This window comes from Melospiza georgiana, chromosome 17, assembly GCF_028018845.1.
Source record: "Melospiza georgiana isolate bMelGeo1 chromosome 17, bMelGeo1.pri, whole genome shotgun sequence".
Taxonomy (NCBI): domain Eukaryota; kingdom Metazoa; phylum Chordata; class Aves; order Passeriformes; family Passerellidae; genus Melospiza; species Melospiza georgiana.
The window spans coordinates 9808885-9825112 of NC_080446.1; positions in this window are offsets into that span (position 1 = coordinate 9808885).

Sequence of the window (16228 nt, forward strand, 5' to 3'; positions counted from 1 at the left end):
AGAGAAGAGAGAGATGGTATGGAGTATTTGGGTGGTTGAGAAGTGTAGAAGATGATTCTCCACAAGTGAGGTCTGTTTTGAAAAAGCTCAGTGTAGGCATCTCTAGGATCCCCGTGAAGAAGAGAGAGGAGATGCAGGTGGAAGAAACGGGTAGCAACAAACTAGTTTTAAAATCTTAACAAAGGGTTCCCTATGAAAAGCCAGAAACTTTTATTATTTCATAGTTTCTTAAAAAACAGACAGTTAGGAATCAGGCAAAAAAAAAAAAAATCTGTTCTGGATCACTCAGCCACAAGGCACCATCGATTCCTACCTTCAATGCACACTGGTGTCAAAGCCAGTTTGTCAATCCACCACTATTGACTCACTCACTTTGAGAGACAAATGAAAAATGCCCAGTGAAACCTCCCAATCTTCTGCTTGTCTGGGCTATTAGCAGCCCCAGAGCTAATGATGGGTGAACCTCCTAAGGTCTGAGATGTCAATGGGAGTTAAATGTTTGGATCAAAGACATGGTATGACCCAGATAAACTTAAGGCAGAAAGGTAGATCAAAATATGGGTCAGGGAGTCGTTAGTGTTTCTTTAAAGATGATAGAGGAATGATTTTTAACACTTCCGAGGAGTTTTGTTGATGTTCTTATGTGTGCTCTTTGTTTAAAAAAATAAATACATTTTTCATGCCTTCAAAATTCCAAGCTGCAGAAAATTTCCTCTTGTGATGAGAAGCATTCAAAACAAAAACATGTGGCCTGATTTGTCTTTTATAGAAATCAAAGGCTGTATTCTAAAGAGACTTCCTTTACCACACAAACGTAGCAGATGTTCTTTAAGATTATAGCTGCACAAGCAATCTACAGTTTGAATCTCAGAAGCATTTAAAGTTTTTTTTTAGAGAAAGAGTTTTTGTGTTACACTGTGATAAACTGCAAGTGGGTGTGAAAGAGATTGTTTAAGACAGGTAATTAAGGTGACAGTGTACAGTAAATTTGGCCAGCATTGTTTTCATTCAGGAAAATAAAGTTAAAAATGATCAGACCATCCCAGCCTAGTGTTTCACTGGTGGCTTAATTAAAACACATTTTCAATGCCAAAGGTGAAGAGATTAGATCTACGGCAAAAGCAGCCCAACAAAACAATACAGCCAAAGTGTGCATTTGCATTGTTAATATTGTTGATTACTGTTAGTGGATGTGATGCTGTTTCCATTGTCTGTCCCAGTGAAGCCCTGGTGTGTGCACTGGAGCCCAGGGCTGGGCTGGACACCTGGCTGAAACTGTGGAGATGCACCAAGAGCATTTGTCAGTGTGCTCCAAGTTCCTTGGTCAAGCTTCAAGCAGAAACGTCAGGGCTTAATCCTGCTTTCTTATCCATAATGTTCTTTTCCCTGACTGTGAAATCTCCTGAACAACTGAGTAACCACCTCAGGGGGCTTTGAACCCTGAGAGTTCAAGGGGTCACCAGGAGGGGGACACTGCGCTGACAGTGTTAAAAAATTGGCTCCTGAAGTAGTCTGAAATGGGAAATGAAGACATAAAGCATTTTGTCTGCAGCCTTTTTATTAGATCCAAAGGGTACTGGTCAGGGTATATTCTAGTGAGATTACTGAAAATAGATAGATAGATAGATAGATAGATAGATAGATAGATAGATAGATAGATAGATAGATAAGCAAGTAAATAAAAAAATAAATATGCAAATAAATAAATAACCAGGTAGGAAAGGATGAGGCCTGGAAAGACAGACCATGCAAAGGGGAAGCCCTAAGAGGCTGTGAGTGTTTCAACACCCCAAACACTGTGCAGCAACCAGCTGCATGGGCTGCTGCTGGGTGGTAACACAGCAAATTCAGGCAGGGAGTATGAACCCTGCTGGGCTCACTGTTTCATGTGTCTGGGGCACAGGGACAGTCCTAGCTGTTTGTTTTAACATCACCATCAGCTCCAGCCTGGACAAACAAAAACCTGCTTGGTCACTAGCAGGGGAGGTGGAGAACACCAGGCTTTGAGAGACTTAAAGCCAGAATTAGATATCACAGCTTTGGCTCTCTCAGTAAATGTGAGAGTATTGCTGGCAGGAAAAAACCCACTCTGTCATTCCAGGATGGCTCTCCCATCACAGCAGTCTTTTATTGATTTTTGCGAACCATTAACCCACTCTTTTCAGGAATTCAGTAACAGATGTTGGTGTGGGTTGGTCCTGATGAGGAAGGTGCTGGGCAATGCCTTGCTCAGGGCTCAGTGCAGTGTGAGCCAGCGCTTCCAGCAGTGATCCATCCCACCTCCTGTGGTGGGCTGTGAGCTGGGATCACCTCTGTGTGCCTTGGGAAGCTCTTCCTCATCCCTCTGCAAAGCCACCCTCATTTTTCATCTGACATATCTTTACTTTTGTGAAGAAACTTATAGATGTAGTGTTGCTTTCCTATTTAGGAAGAGTTAATCACAACCTATTTACTGGTCAAGAGGAATGCAATAAGGAGAAGAGGGAGGAGTGCACAAGGGAAGGCAAATGTGGCCTTTAAACCTGTTTTTTTGGTGACAAGCCACTCATGTTGTCTGGCGGAAGTGCAACTTTTGTGTTTTGCTTCCCTCAGTGTTGGGCAATCCATCCTGAACACACTGCAAACATGTTCTTGGCTGGGTTTGCACTCTCACTGCTTTTCTGATCCTTGTGGTTATGTATTAATGGTATCTTTGCGCAGATGAGTCATTGTTTGTTTGTTTGTTTGTTTGTTTGTTTGTTTTTGGGCAGGATAACAGCAGATTAATCTGCAAATCAGGGGCAGGTTTCCCTGTGCAGGGAGGAAGGGAGAAGTGGAGGGCAGGGGCAGGGAAGCAAAGGACATTGTCACTTCCCCATTAGTGCCAGCACTTCTGACATTTGCTCTGGGAGCAGCTGTGTGACTGCCCTCTGTCCTCTCCTCAGCAGCAGAGTTTTAACCCAGCTCTAAAAATATAGGGAACACATTTTGTCAAAATGAGGAAACTTCTCGTGTTGGAAGCATATGTGAAAACACAAGATGGTTTTCTGCACCAAAAAAAGCACTGGTAGCACAACTTTTCTGTGTGTGTTGATGCTCTGGGAGGGTGTGCTTCAAAAAAGAAAGATTTGGGTTCATTAAACTTTTTAAAAAATTTTTCCCCCAGCAAGGATGGAAGTTTTGTCACTTCTGAAATGATCACGTTTATGAAACTTCCAAGTGGTGGGAGATACCACTCAGGAGAAATTGTTCATTTTCCTAATGATTACTCCAGAATACAAGATGCACCACTTTGGGAGTGTCAAGAGCAGGGCTAATATTTATGAGCTCCAGAATTCTAATTGCAATGCATCACCACCAGTACATGATCTACTATTAGATTTTTTGTCTCTGAAGATTGGAGAGGACCACCATTATGATTTATTTCCAGCTACTGGATAACATTGTCCCAAATTCTGCCTTCGTTTACACCAATTAGAATAATTTCACCTCCCAGACTTGTTGGGTTGTCTTCTATAGCTGTCGTGTGGACACATCCATATTTTCCACGGGTTGCAGGACAGGTTACACCACAGACCACCACATTACCAATTCTTGATAATGAATTTATCAAGACTGGGCCAAGATGATGAGGTTTCTTGTCTGCCTTTGAGCCAATGACAGCTGCTCCTGGTTCCAGGACTTGGTTTTCTCTCTGTTTTCATTCACTTATACGAGGCTATAAGCTGTGACCCTGAATTACAAGAAAATACCTAAAAATGAGCCATGGCCCCATCCAAATGCTCTCAGACACCTTCCCAGTGGCTCATTGTTCACACGCTGTTGGATGTGGGAGGAAGGTTTGTCACGACGCTGGCGGAGCTGAACTGTCTGGAGCTGACACTCACTAAAAGACATCTCCATTAACTCAGGCCAGCAAGAGTCCCTGCCCTATTTAATTCAGGCTTCCTCACTCTTTAAATGAGATATTTACTGGAAGACTGTACAGCACTGCTTGCAGGATGCTGAGTGCAGAGAAACAGGGGAAGAGAGAAAATGGAAATGTGAAAGGAGACAGAAAGACTCTTGGTGGTGGTGATAGGGGGTGGTTAAGAGTAAAAAAGCAAAATCCTTTGTATCATCTGTGCTTTCCTTGCAAATCTCTGCAGACACGATATCAGAGTGTGTCCAAAATAAATAGAAATTATCTAGTCGAGTAAATCCTGAGAAAAAGTAGGATTTAGAAAGTTAATATTGTGCATGTTAAAGATCTGACCTATTGCTTTTCCCCTGGTGAGCAAAAAAAGCCTCAGGATGCTGATGATGAGGCTGAGAAATAGAGTTATAATTTCAGTGAGAGTGGAAACAATTTTGACCCTGGTGGATTCTTTAAAATAAATCTCAGTGGTACCAGAACAGACCAGTAAGGATTGCTGGAGATGGATAATAGATTTCCTTGGTTTTTTTCAGATTTGTGCCCCATTCTTTCACTCCAAGAACCAGCCCTAAGCATGAGCAAGCAGAGCCAGGGCATTTCCCTCCTAAATTTAAATATCTTATTGAGGTACTTAAGGTTCTGCTGGTTTTTCCAGCCCCCTATTTTAGTCAGGAGAGAGAGCAGCCTTGGGAAATGCAACCCACTTGGGAAAGTTTCTTTTTCTTCACTGACCAGAGAAAGGATCCAGACTGCTGACATCACTAAACCAGGTATAATGAGTCTGGATAAAAAAATGAGCAACAACAGCCCAAAACCTGGAACTTTTTGCTAGGAAAATATTTTAAAAGTGTGTGAAAATTCATTACAAATTCTGCTTGTATTCTCAACTACTTCTATTAGTTTCCCAGGAATACTGTAGCAAATTATTTTAATGAGGGGGAAGTCATGGGAACATCTGGGGTTTTTATTGAAAGCAGGAGAATTCTATATGGCTTGAAAGAAAGACTGAATAATTTTCTAGGAGATAAAGCTTTGTCAAATGTACTCATACATCAAAGTATGGAGGGAAAGAACTGCCTGAAACCTCTGGTTTGTGCTGCTCAAGGACATGCAATGAGTGAACTATTATCTCTTCTGGATTGAAAGTCTATTAACTGAAATCAAATTCTGAATTCTCACCTTCAAATATAACAATTCGGAAATCTAAAACTCTTCTAATCAATGGACCAAAAAAATTAATCATGATATCATCAACATGGTCTTGTCAAAATAACATAGATTACAAATAATTGTTATGAAGTGGTGAAGAAATTTCTTTTTTCACAAAGCATCTGCATGCAGCAAGAGATTTGAATGGCATCATAATCTGAGGACAATTTATGAAACAGATAAAGCAGTAAAATTCATTGATCACTTTCTGCACTTTGCATTGTCAGAGGCTGGCAAGAAACTCCTAAAGCTCCTGCTCACAGCTCTGAACAGGGGGCAGCAATGGTTTTTCACCACTCCTGACTGGAGAGGGTTAACAGGAACCTTGCAGCCGATGGCAGCCTGACCTTTCCTGAGGGACCGATTGCTTTGGAAAGAGGAGGATGGCAAAACCTTGCACCATGGCTCTCCTGGGGCCGTGCTTGGGTCAGCCTTGAGCAAGGGAAGGGCAGCAGCTCTGTCCTGGCCGTGCAGTCATCCCTGCTGAGCACCAGTGACCCTGGGACAGCAAACCCCAAAGAGGAATCACTGCCCAGAAAACTCCTGTGCACCCCCTGTGCCAGCAGCCCAGCACTGTGTTCCACGTGGGGAAGGGCTTTTGAGGGGCAGCAAGTCAGTGGCAGGTTTCTGTTTGAGCATTCTTGCTGAGGACACTGTATTGCACAAGCCTACACGTTGCTCCTCAATTAATTTTCCATTTACATCCCCCTGTACCTGACACATTCTGTTTGCACTGGGAATTAATATTTGCAAGGCTAATGGAACCATCTTGGGCATCAAGGAAGAGGAAAAAAGGGGAAAAAAGGGGGGAGAGAGACCCCAGGGGAGGTAGGAAAGAGATTGAGAGTCTGTAGTCCTTGAAGGAGTTCTTGCATTCTCAGTGAAAGCAAGTGTTGTGTTCAGCAGCCATTTCAATTAATTTATGTTGGGCTGGTGACTATACATGGCTTATCTATAGAATTAGATGATCCCTTCAGAGTTACTTAAAAAGAATAAAACACTCAGGCAAATTAAAAAAAATATATCATATTTTACTAAAATCCCATTAAACCGTCACACCCTCTTCTTGCTGCAATTCCTCTGGCACTGTTTCTTTGGCAGAGAATTTGAGTCTGATACTGCAACAAGAGACATTAGTTTTCTGCTGAGGACCCTGGCTCTATTATGCTCAGCTTTTGCACCATTCACATCCAACTGATACTTATCCAGATTGTGACTGGGAGCCTAATTTTGCACATGCATCAACTTTTACTGTGCGTGATAGTGGCTAAATTTGGTCCCTGCCATGTGCAGCATTTGCCTCAAATCAGTGTGATTTTCCAAAGGAAATTGTTTGCCCAGGTGCTAAGTTAAAGGTGTTTTGGTTCTACCTCACCAGGTAAATAAAATGCACCCAGGAGTAAGCAGCAAGGCCAGCAGATGGACAGCATACATACAAATAAACTCATTTATCCTCTCCAAAAGTGAGAGTTTCATATGCACTGCTCCTTGGCCCAGGCTGTGATCACAATCCATTCAAGGAAAAAAGGAGCTGGAATGGGCCAAATTCACGCCAGAGAACAGCTTAGCAGTTGACTGTATAAACAGTTTTGTTCTAGTCCTGGGAATGTTTCCAGGCACATTTGAATTTACTAATTTAAATGTAGCCTTGAAGTCCCAATGCTTGCAATACCACTCCAGCATTTCCCTTGTGAGCACAGGGAGGGGTCACGTGGACGAGATCATAACCACATCGCTTTAATAAAACAGACAGTAGAAAGCAGGCAATTATAGAAAGCAAAACTTACTTAACAGGATGGGAACTGGAACCCTTTTACAGAATTGGTCTGAATTTTCTGCATAGCAATGCAGTGTCTTCTTACTGGAGGGGTTACAGTCTCTTCCAGCTAGGAGTGGTAGTGAAAAGCACACATTCACCTCTGAAGTGTTTCCTGAAATCATGTTGTTAGACTTTATTTTAATAAGCAACATTCCTAGATGCATGACGAGTAATAAAAAAACATTATTAATATCAGGAAGTAATTCAGAATAAAATGAGCCCTCTGGAGCAATATATATTTGTAGGGTGGAGGCAAATGTTTAATCAACTCCAAGAGAGAAGGGTGAAAAGGAAGAAGAATCTTAATGTGAGAGAAATCAAGCAAGCCTGGAATTTGACTTAGGACCTGATTTTCATGTTTCCCTCAGTTTCAGCTTCTAATTTCCTAATTTTTCATACATTTCTGATGCAGCAAATATTTGCATTTTCTGTGTCAGTCTGAAGAGTCCAGCTGAAAATGCCAGCATTGGACATTTTGCTGTAGCTTTTCACAGGCATCTTCCATTTTTGCAGACAAGTCTAGATGCAAATATTTGTAGTCTGTAGAAGTAGTTTGGCAACCTAATTTATAAGCATTAATGGATAATTGTTAGTAATTAAATGTTTGATTATCCAACTGGGCCCACAGATCAGGTTGCTCGATTTCCATCTGCTAATAGCTGTGTGCATGGGGGATCCCAGGACTGGAAATGGGAGTGAAGGCTGGGGATTGAAAGATGCAAAACTGAAAGTGCAAACATGAAGATCAGTCTGTTGATGAACTAGAAAATAGGAAGCTTTATCTCTCTATTCTCATTGTACTTCTCTGCATTCAGGACTGAAGTGTAAATGTTTGTAAGTTTAAATCTAATCCAGTGTATTAGAGATCTATGAGTTAGATTGGTGTGTAATTGGAATTCCCTCTCTGCTTTTGTAGGCTGCAGACAGGCTCAGGTCAGTTCTGCTCATTTGTTCTACATAACCTTCCCACATCTAAATTTGCAGATCATGAAAAGTAGACCCCTGTCTGTATCTCTCTCTGTTCCTCTGGTAGATGAATCTCTGCATCCATGGAGATTGGTAGAGATGGTCTGGAAATCACGGAGGGTGCAAACCCTTTCCTGATGGTCAAGAAGGAGTGCCCGGCTTTCTGTCCAATGACTGAATCTGAAATAATCCTTAACTGATGATGGAACATCATTTCTTTCTTCCACAAAGGCCAAAATTAGAATGACATGTACAAAGACCTGATGGAGCTGGCAGGGATAAAAGATTTCTTGTTGCTGATTCTCTTGTTGCCCTCAGCCCATAGATTACCCTTGCCCAAGCTGGGAGACCTGTACAGCAGATAAAGAACCAAGAATTAAGTCAGGTTTGAATGGATTTAAAGCAGCTTTCTGTTTGTCTACAGACATGGACATTATACAATTATTGCCTGACCAAGAATTTGGCCTTTCTCAAGGGTTTAAGCAACAGTCCTGCATAGCCATGGATTCAGAATATACAAATTTTAAAAAGTTGTCTCACTTTGTGTGTATTTGCTGTGTGCCTCAGCTGAGTTCCCCTCCCTGACAGCTGTCCAGCTGAAATATAGAACCAGGGATATGAATAGCACACTCTACTAGTGGGCAGCACCAATTAATATTTGCATGTAAGTGCCCTGATTGCAGTGAGATCCCACACAAAACAGATGAGTCCCTGCAGAGGCAGCAGCTCTCTAATATCACCATCCTGAGAGGGGGTTCTTTTCAGATGCTGGGAAGATTCTCAGAGTCTGAAGGGAAAGCAAGATTCCCATCCCTGGCAGCATGGGAGCAGCACAACCACTCTACATCAATAAGTAATCTGATCATGAGAAGCAAAGGTTAATGACTAATCTGTTTACCTGAGCTTCATTAATCAAAGATTTACTAGAAGTCAGAATCTTACTGCTGCTCAGGCACAGACAGCTTTGCTTCCAGGTTGAAAAAGGCAACTATGCAAACGGCACGGAGCATGTAATTCAACAGAGAGCAATTTTCCCAGTGTGTGGATGACAAAGGAAAGCATCAAAGAGAAAAGGCTCTAATCAGAAGGGATTATATCTGGGCTGTGTGGAGCAGAGGGAAAGCCTCGGTCTGCAGTGATGTGAAGAAGAGTTCGACTATGCCTAGCAGCAATATCATCAACCTTCTGAAACGATTACGGAGTATTTTGATGTCATGAAATATTATCCTGTTCTCCATGACAACTGACACTGCAATAATAGCACCTGTAAAGATTTCAAAGTTGCCAGAAGACTTCCTAAAACATTGGGCTAAACATCCAGCATGGGGATCTGGGAAAAACGGTTTAGATCACAGGGACAGAACCACGGGAGAATTGCCCTTTCTAAGGAGCTGGTGTGAGGCCTGCTGTAAAATCCATCTAATCTGAGATCTTTATGTCTGTTGTGATAGTTAATGTCCACATTATGGTTCTAATTGCCCTCAGGTTAAAGGCACTAAAGGAAAAATGAACAGCAGCTTAGGCTCTTGCTGCTGACCATTCTTTGTGCAACTTTAATCCAATAGTTTTTTTTCTCCTCAGAACTACCAGAGGGACAGTCCAGTTTTCCTAGGGAAAAACCTGGAGGCGGAGAACTTTCTGATGGGCCCAATTCTCCAACTCAATGAGTTGTGATGACAGTCACCAGTACCATGTATTGACATCACCTGTTTCAGCTTCAGGGGCTGAAAATGTGGACCTGAACAGAGCAAACCAGAATAATTAAAAAAAATTCCTATGCAAAATTAATTCTTTGAATTCAAGTGGCAGTAAAGCCTTTTTACATTGGACTGTCACTCTGCCCTGATGTGAAATCAATTATATGTACACCTAGACATGGGTAAAAAAAAAAAGGGAAAAATAAATTCTGAACTAGAGAGCCCAAGGCCCTGTGGAGGCCTGAGGTCCCTTATCTCGATCTTTTGTCAGATCTCATGATTCCACTGTTGTTTGCAGCAGGTAGAGAACTGCATCAGGCAGGGGGAGAGTTAATTCAGTGATTTGTCAGCCTCAGGCTGTGGAGTTACTGTTCCAGTCATGGCAGAGGCCACATTCCAGTGCCACACTGGGACCTCGTGTGTGACACGGGACTGTCGTGATGCAAAAACACAGAGGGGCTGTGGGGAGTGAAAATGGAGAGAGGAACCAAAGACCAAACCTTCCCAAGGTGTAACTCAAAGCCATCTACTCACTGGAATAGATTTTTTAATGCCATGTGTCGAGAACTAATTAATTCAGGACTGGATTATGGCTTCCTTTTCATTACCTTGCTTCCTCCATGGAAATACAAAGCTGAGAAAGTCCTTTGGTCTGTGCCTGCCTCACCCAGATGTGTGGAAGCTCAGGCACAGACGTGCTGGGAGATGTCCCAACCTCAGCTGGACCTGCAGTGGCAGATCAGTGTGGAAAGAGGAAGTGTATATATGCTACATTTAACAATTTTAAAAGTATCTAAAACATTTCCTAAGGTTCTGAACTTCCTCTTCTGCACCACACAGCAGCCCACAGAGCCGTGAAGGGTTGCTCTTATCAAGTGCAGCACCTCATTCTCTGAAGTGATTTTCAACCACCAGCTCAGATGCCTGTTATCACACAAACCCAAGGGAAAATGTTGGTTTGCACAGGAGGACGTGGCTGGGTGCTCTGGCTGCTTTATCTGTGCACCAGGCATGGATGGCATTATCAGCGTGTGGCAAACCTGGCACTGCTGTTTGGCATCCCTCAGCTTCAGCAGGAGTGATGTGACCTGACAAGGAAGATTCTGATGTTAATAAAACATATTTTGGCTATAGGCAATGCTGCTCGTTCCCTGGAGAGGGTTATCAGTTTCATGAGAAGCTGCTTTTTTGCCCGCACGGAAGAGAAGCTACAGAACTGCACAGGCTGGGAAACCCCTGTAAAGTGGGAAAAGATCTCTGTGTAACCACAGATACACCTTTACTACAGAACTGATTTTTAAAGACATAACTTCTCACTTTAACACTGGAACCTTTTGCATAATTTTAATGCTCTTCCTCTCTCTCCTTATATATTTAATTTATAGTCCAGAAAACGCAGGCAACTACTTCTCTCACAAGTAGACCAATAAAAGTAGGGGAATATAATTAGATGAGCAATTGGAATTCATTTTGGAATGATTGAATTGAAATGAGTATGACCAACGCTTAGGTTATTTTACTGGGGAATGTGTCCTTTAGGCTGCTAATGGAGTACAACCAAATAAAGAAATCACATATTTCTTAGTAGGAAAAAAAAAAGGATGGTAGGGTCTCCTGTGCAAGAATCAGGGCTCTTTTTCATGAAGATAGAATTGGAACAGCAGAGGGCATAGACTTAGAGAAATCTTCGGAGGTGGCTGGCTGAGATTCTGTTGTATTGATCATTTAACACAACTCTGCCTTAATTGCATGGTTAATGACATGCTATAGAATGGCATTCTTCACAGAATTTTCTTATTTCTTTGTGATTCAAATGCATATATATAAATATATATGTATATCTACCTTCTTCCTCAGAGACAGCTACACTCTCTCTGGCAATGGGAATTAATGAAAGATGCACAATCCTTGAAATCAATGTACTTACATTGATTTATACTGGTGTAGGAACTGACCTTTGAGTTCAAAACAAATCTAATGATGTTAGAGGAAAAAACCACCCTAATAAATATACATAAGACAAAATTATCAGAAGTGCCTAAGCGAATTATCGTAAGATCAGGTTTCACATTACTTTTCTATACTATAAAATTTTGAAAAGAAATCTCTGTTCTCCATCAGGGGAGAAACACCAGAGGGGACAAAAACCCCAACAGCTGGGGCAACTGTGTGAGGAAGAAATAAGAAAATCCTGCAGCCTGTGACCAGAGCAGCCTGTCTGTATTCCCATGTGTCCTAGGTTGACTATATGATGCTTTTATCCCAAATCATCTTGTTCTGTTTATGCTGAATAATAAGTTTTGCCCCTTTAAGCCTTGTTCCAGAGAGTGAAGGGGGGAGAGAAGAAGCTGCAGTTTGTTTTCAGACACTGCACTCATTCCTCCACATCCCTGCTCCTGGACTGTGCTCTCTGCGGACAGACAGACAGCGGGACAGAGCTCTCCTTTGCTTTAGTTAGTTTAGCTAGCTGAGGCAAAGAAGTTCCCTGGACTGTGTTTTTTTTTAAATCTTTTTTCTTTGGACCTGTTTAAACCTGCTTTGGACTGAACACCCAGAAGAACACCAGCAGCTCCACCTGAGGCCCACCGGGCCGAGCCTGGCCTGCGACAATTCCAGCATTGAGGGACTGACCAGAGACTGAGCGAGCTGAGCTGCAACCGGGGAGGGACTTTTTCAGTTTGTCATCTCTTTAGGAGCAGCAACGCGTTTTATTGTTTAATATTGTATAGGGTTTATTGTTCAATAAACAGTTTTTTCCCCACTTTTCTCCAAGGAGGTATTTTCTCCCGGACAGGTTGCGGGGAGGCGCCGATTGAATCTGCTTTCTTAGAGGAGCCCTTTGGGGGTGTGGGAGTGTTGGGGGGTAGCACGGTGGGGACAGACAGAGACGAGAGATCTCTGCAGCCAGGGCTGGAACTTGGGGTTTATTGCAAAGGGCCTGGGTGCAGGGCCCTGCTGGGAGCTGCCAGACACAGCTCAGAGCAGGCTGAGAGAGGAGAGGGGGAGAGAGGATGAGAGGGTAAAAGAGTAAGAGAGTAAGAGAGCAAGAGCGTAAGAGGAGTAAAAAGGGTAAGAGGGTGAAGTTCTCGTTACAATACAATAAATCTTCTTCTGTGTTGAATATTCTAATTCTCACTAACCAATCTAGTGCCATATACAAATCCTATAGCATTTACATACAGCCTATAAGAATCATTACATTACCATACTGTGTTACATTTTAAACCCTAAAAACTCCTCTTTGGGCCCCTTCTGCCAAGCTGCAGGGTCTGCTCTGACCCTTGGGCCTGTCTGCAGGCAGAGGGTGTTGTTCCATCAAAAGGGGATCACCTTCAGCTGGCCACGCCATTGTTTTCCAGCTGTTCAGTAACTCAGGTATCTCAAAGCTTGCTTGCATTTCAATCTCACTTATAGTTTCTATATTCTCAAAATCTTTTGCCAGACAATCATACTTATAAGGCTTTTCTGTTTCATCTTCCCCAACAGGGGGTTCTCTCCCAAATTTGCCCTGAGCCAGGACACCGTGCCACTGCCTGGAGTTATTGCACGGAATGCCAGCTCTGCTCTGGCAGGGGCAGGAGCAGCAGCCCGCTGGGGAAGGTGCTCAGGTTGGGATGGAGGAGCAGCAGGTGCCCTGGAGCTGATTGTCCGCTGCATTCAGGGCACTCCTGGCGGCTCTCCAGCCTCATAGGGAATTCGGAGCAGCAGAGCAGCGTCTCGTTCCGTGTTGTTCCTTGCCTGGATGCAATCAGTGGTATTATACCTGAAAAGTGACTGGTGAGCATCTGCTAAAGAAACGGGGAAATGATACTCCCGTGGTGTTTTCTTAAAGTCTCTGCTGAGGATTTTTTTTTTTAAAGTGCTTTTTTCCATTGTTGCTTACAATGAACTTCCTTTCTTTAAAAGTGCCCAGGAATAGGACTTGCTACCAGTTTTTGTAGCTATTGAGGGCCTGGCTGTGGATGTTCACTCTCCCACCATTACCCATGTATTTACATCACTCTAGTGTGTGTAATTCTCATCCCAAAAATGAGAATTACATACAATCAAATCTACTTCACTGTTATGAAGTTTTCACTTTTTTAAACATATATATACACACACATACATATATATACATATACATACATACATATATATATTTTTAAAGGACTTCCTATATATATACATATATACACATATACATAAATACATATATATTAAAAGGACTTCCTATATATAAATATATATATTAAAAATATAAATATATATAAGAAGTCCTTTATATCTATCTATATAAATCTATCTATCTATCTATCTATCTATCTATCTATCTATCTATATCTATATCTATATCTATATCTATCATCTATATCTCTATCTCTATCTATATCATCTATATCTATATCTATATCTATATCTATATCTATATCTATATCTATATCTATATCTATATCTATATATAAAAAGGACTTCCAATAGCTCCTCCATTCCATGATATTAAGGGAATCAGCCAAGGAATCAGCCGAGGATGCACTGATAAATGCAATTACTGCTAGATTGATGTTTTTAAATGTTCTGTTGTTGACAAAAAGCCCTCAGAAACCTGAAATGTTAATCTGTTTTTCTTTTGCAAATTGAGTACTGCCTGCTGTGTACATCCTTTTATTACTGTAGGGCTGCTCATAAGCTCCAGGCTGTTGGCATTTATTTATTAAAAATGAAAAAGTATCAAGAAACAGCACTGAAATATTTTTTTTCACTTGGTTTCCACAACAAAAAAATATCAGCAGACACAAGGAAAAAAAAAAAGAAATTTTGGCCAAAAGAGTGTTGACAGATAAGAACAGAAGGAGCAGTGTGGTACCCCCAGGGATGCAGAGCCAAGGAAACAAAGCTGACTTTCACAAGTAGTTGTCTAGACAATCAAGAGGCTTTTTACAAATTGATGCTTAACTTTAATAAAGAGGCCAAACTGCTTGAGTCTGCATGAAGCAGCAAGAAATCAAAAGCAAAATTCCACGGAGTGGTGCAAGAGCAGTATAATATAATTGCAGGGGTTTCAGAACAAAATTTTTATGAAAATGGGCAGCCTTCTGAGCCAAAAGACACCTTCTGGTGTCATTTATCAACAGCTGCTTCAGAAACCTGAGGTATGCTACAGTGATCACTCATAGGCAGCTCTGCTGTCATTAATGACCACATTTTTTCCACTTGTTCATTTTGCTCCCTTGAAAACAAGAAGCTGCTCCAGAATTTGTTTTCTAATACTAAAGAACAGGAAACTGTATGGGTGCTTTAAAATTAATATCTATGATTCTTTTTGTAAATATATCTGAGCAGCATCTAGAGTAGGAGTTTCCCCCAGACAGCTCCACCACAGACTTGGAGTGAGGAAATATCTCTGAGGGAAAAGCGAACTGAAATTAAAGATGCAACCACCACTACACCCCAAGAACTTCAGTTCTTTAAAAACAAAAGGAGGAGTAGATCAGCACCAGGCATTTACTCATGCTGAGATTTAGGAGTGTTTCTCCTAAATTCTCCTTCTGAATTCAGCTTCTTTTCCTCTTCTTCTTTCTCTGAATTCTGCTTTTTTTCCTCTTTTTTGGGAAAGCAGTCATTTTCTTGAGAGACTGTGTTTGACTAGTGTGCTTCTTGAATTTCCTTTATTATAGTAGTCCTTTATATAGAAAAAAATCTTTTTATTTGTTTGCCAAAGGAAGCAGAAAATATTGTCTGCATCATCTGGGTAACTGAGCTCCAGTTTTCCAATTCCACCTGCATTTCACAGAAAGAAACGACCCAAATATGACACAGGATTTGAATGCTGTCTAATGGAATATGCAGCATATAACAAGAGGAAAGATTGCACTTGGTTAGTATTTCTATGGTTTTTAACACTCTTGGAAAGGACATGCAATTACTGTGCTTTTTCTTCGAGTCCACAGAGCAGGTTTTTTTTTTTTTTTAGTAATAAAGTCAATGCTGAAATCCTAACACAGCCAAGGTTTCAATATAACTTACAAGAAGTGCCCTGGGAGATCCATATTTTTACAGTTCCTTCAAACAAATCACAGACAAGACAAATATGAAGAAGAGCTCCAAAGCACATCCCCATATCCACAAAATTCCACCTGGGCAGGAGCAGACATGGGCATGGTTTCAGGGGAGTGTACTTCATGCCTTGTGCACTTTGGGGGCATGTGTTCCATTTTATTTATTTACTTCAGCAACTCCTCTGAGCCCCTGAGGTTTTGAAATCTAAGGCCAAGGTCAGCAGCTACAATGGGAGCTGTTGTGGTCTTTGTAGGCAGGAGGTGGAAGGAGTGAATTGAACTCCCTGCTGACACTTTTGTAGCATCTGGGAACAGCCAAGCCAACCAGGCTGCCAACCTTGGGATGTAGGTTGGGAACCAACCAGGAGAACTCTCCCAAAAATGGAGGCGCAGAAGGCTCCTAAAAGCAGATGATTTTACTCTATTTTATTTTTCTTTCTCTCACTGTAAACTTTGGGTGCAAAGTTTGCTGCCAGCAATAAACCTCTCCCAGCTCTGCTGGACTGACAGCCTGTGACTATGAACTCTGAGGCTTTGATTCTGCTGCAAAGAGAACAACACTGAAATGGGCACACAACATGTTCAAGTACCAGAGGAACTGTGA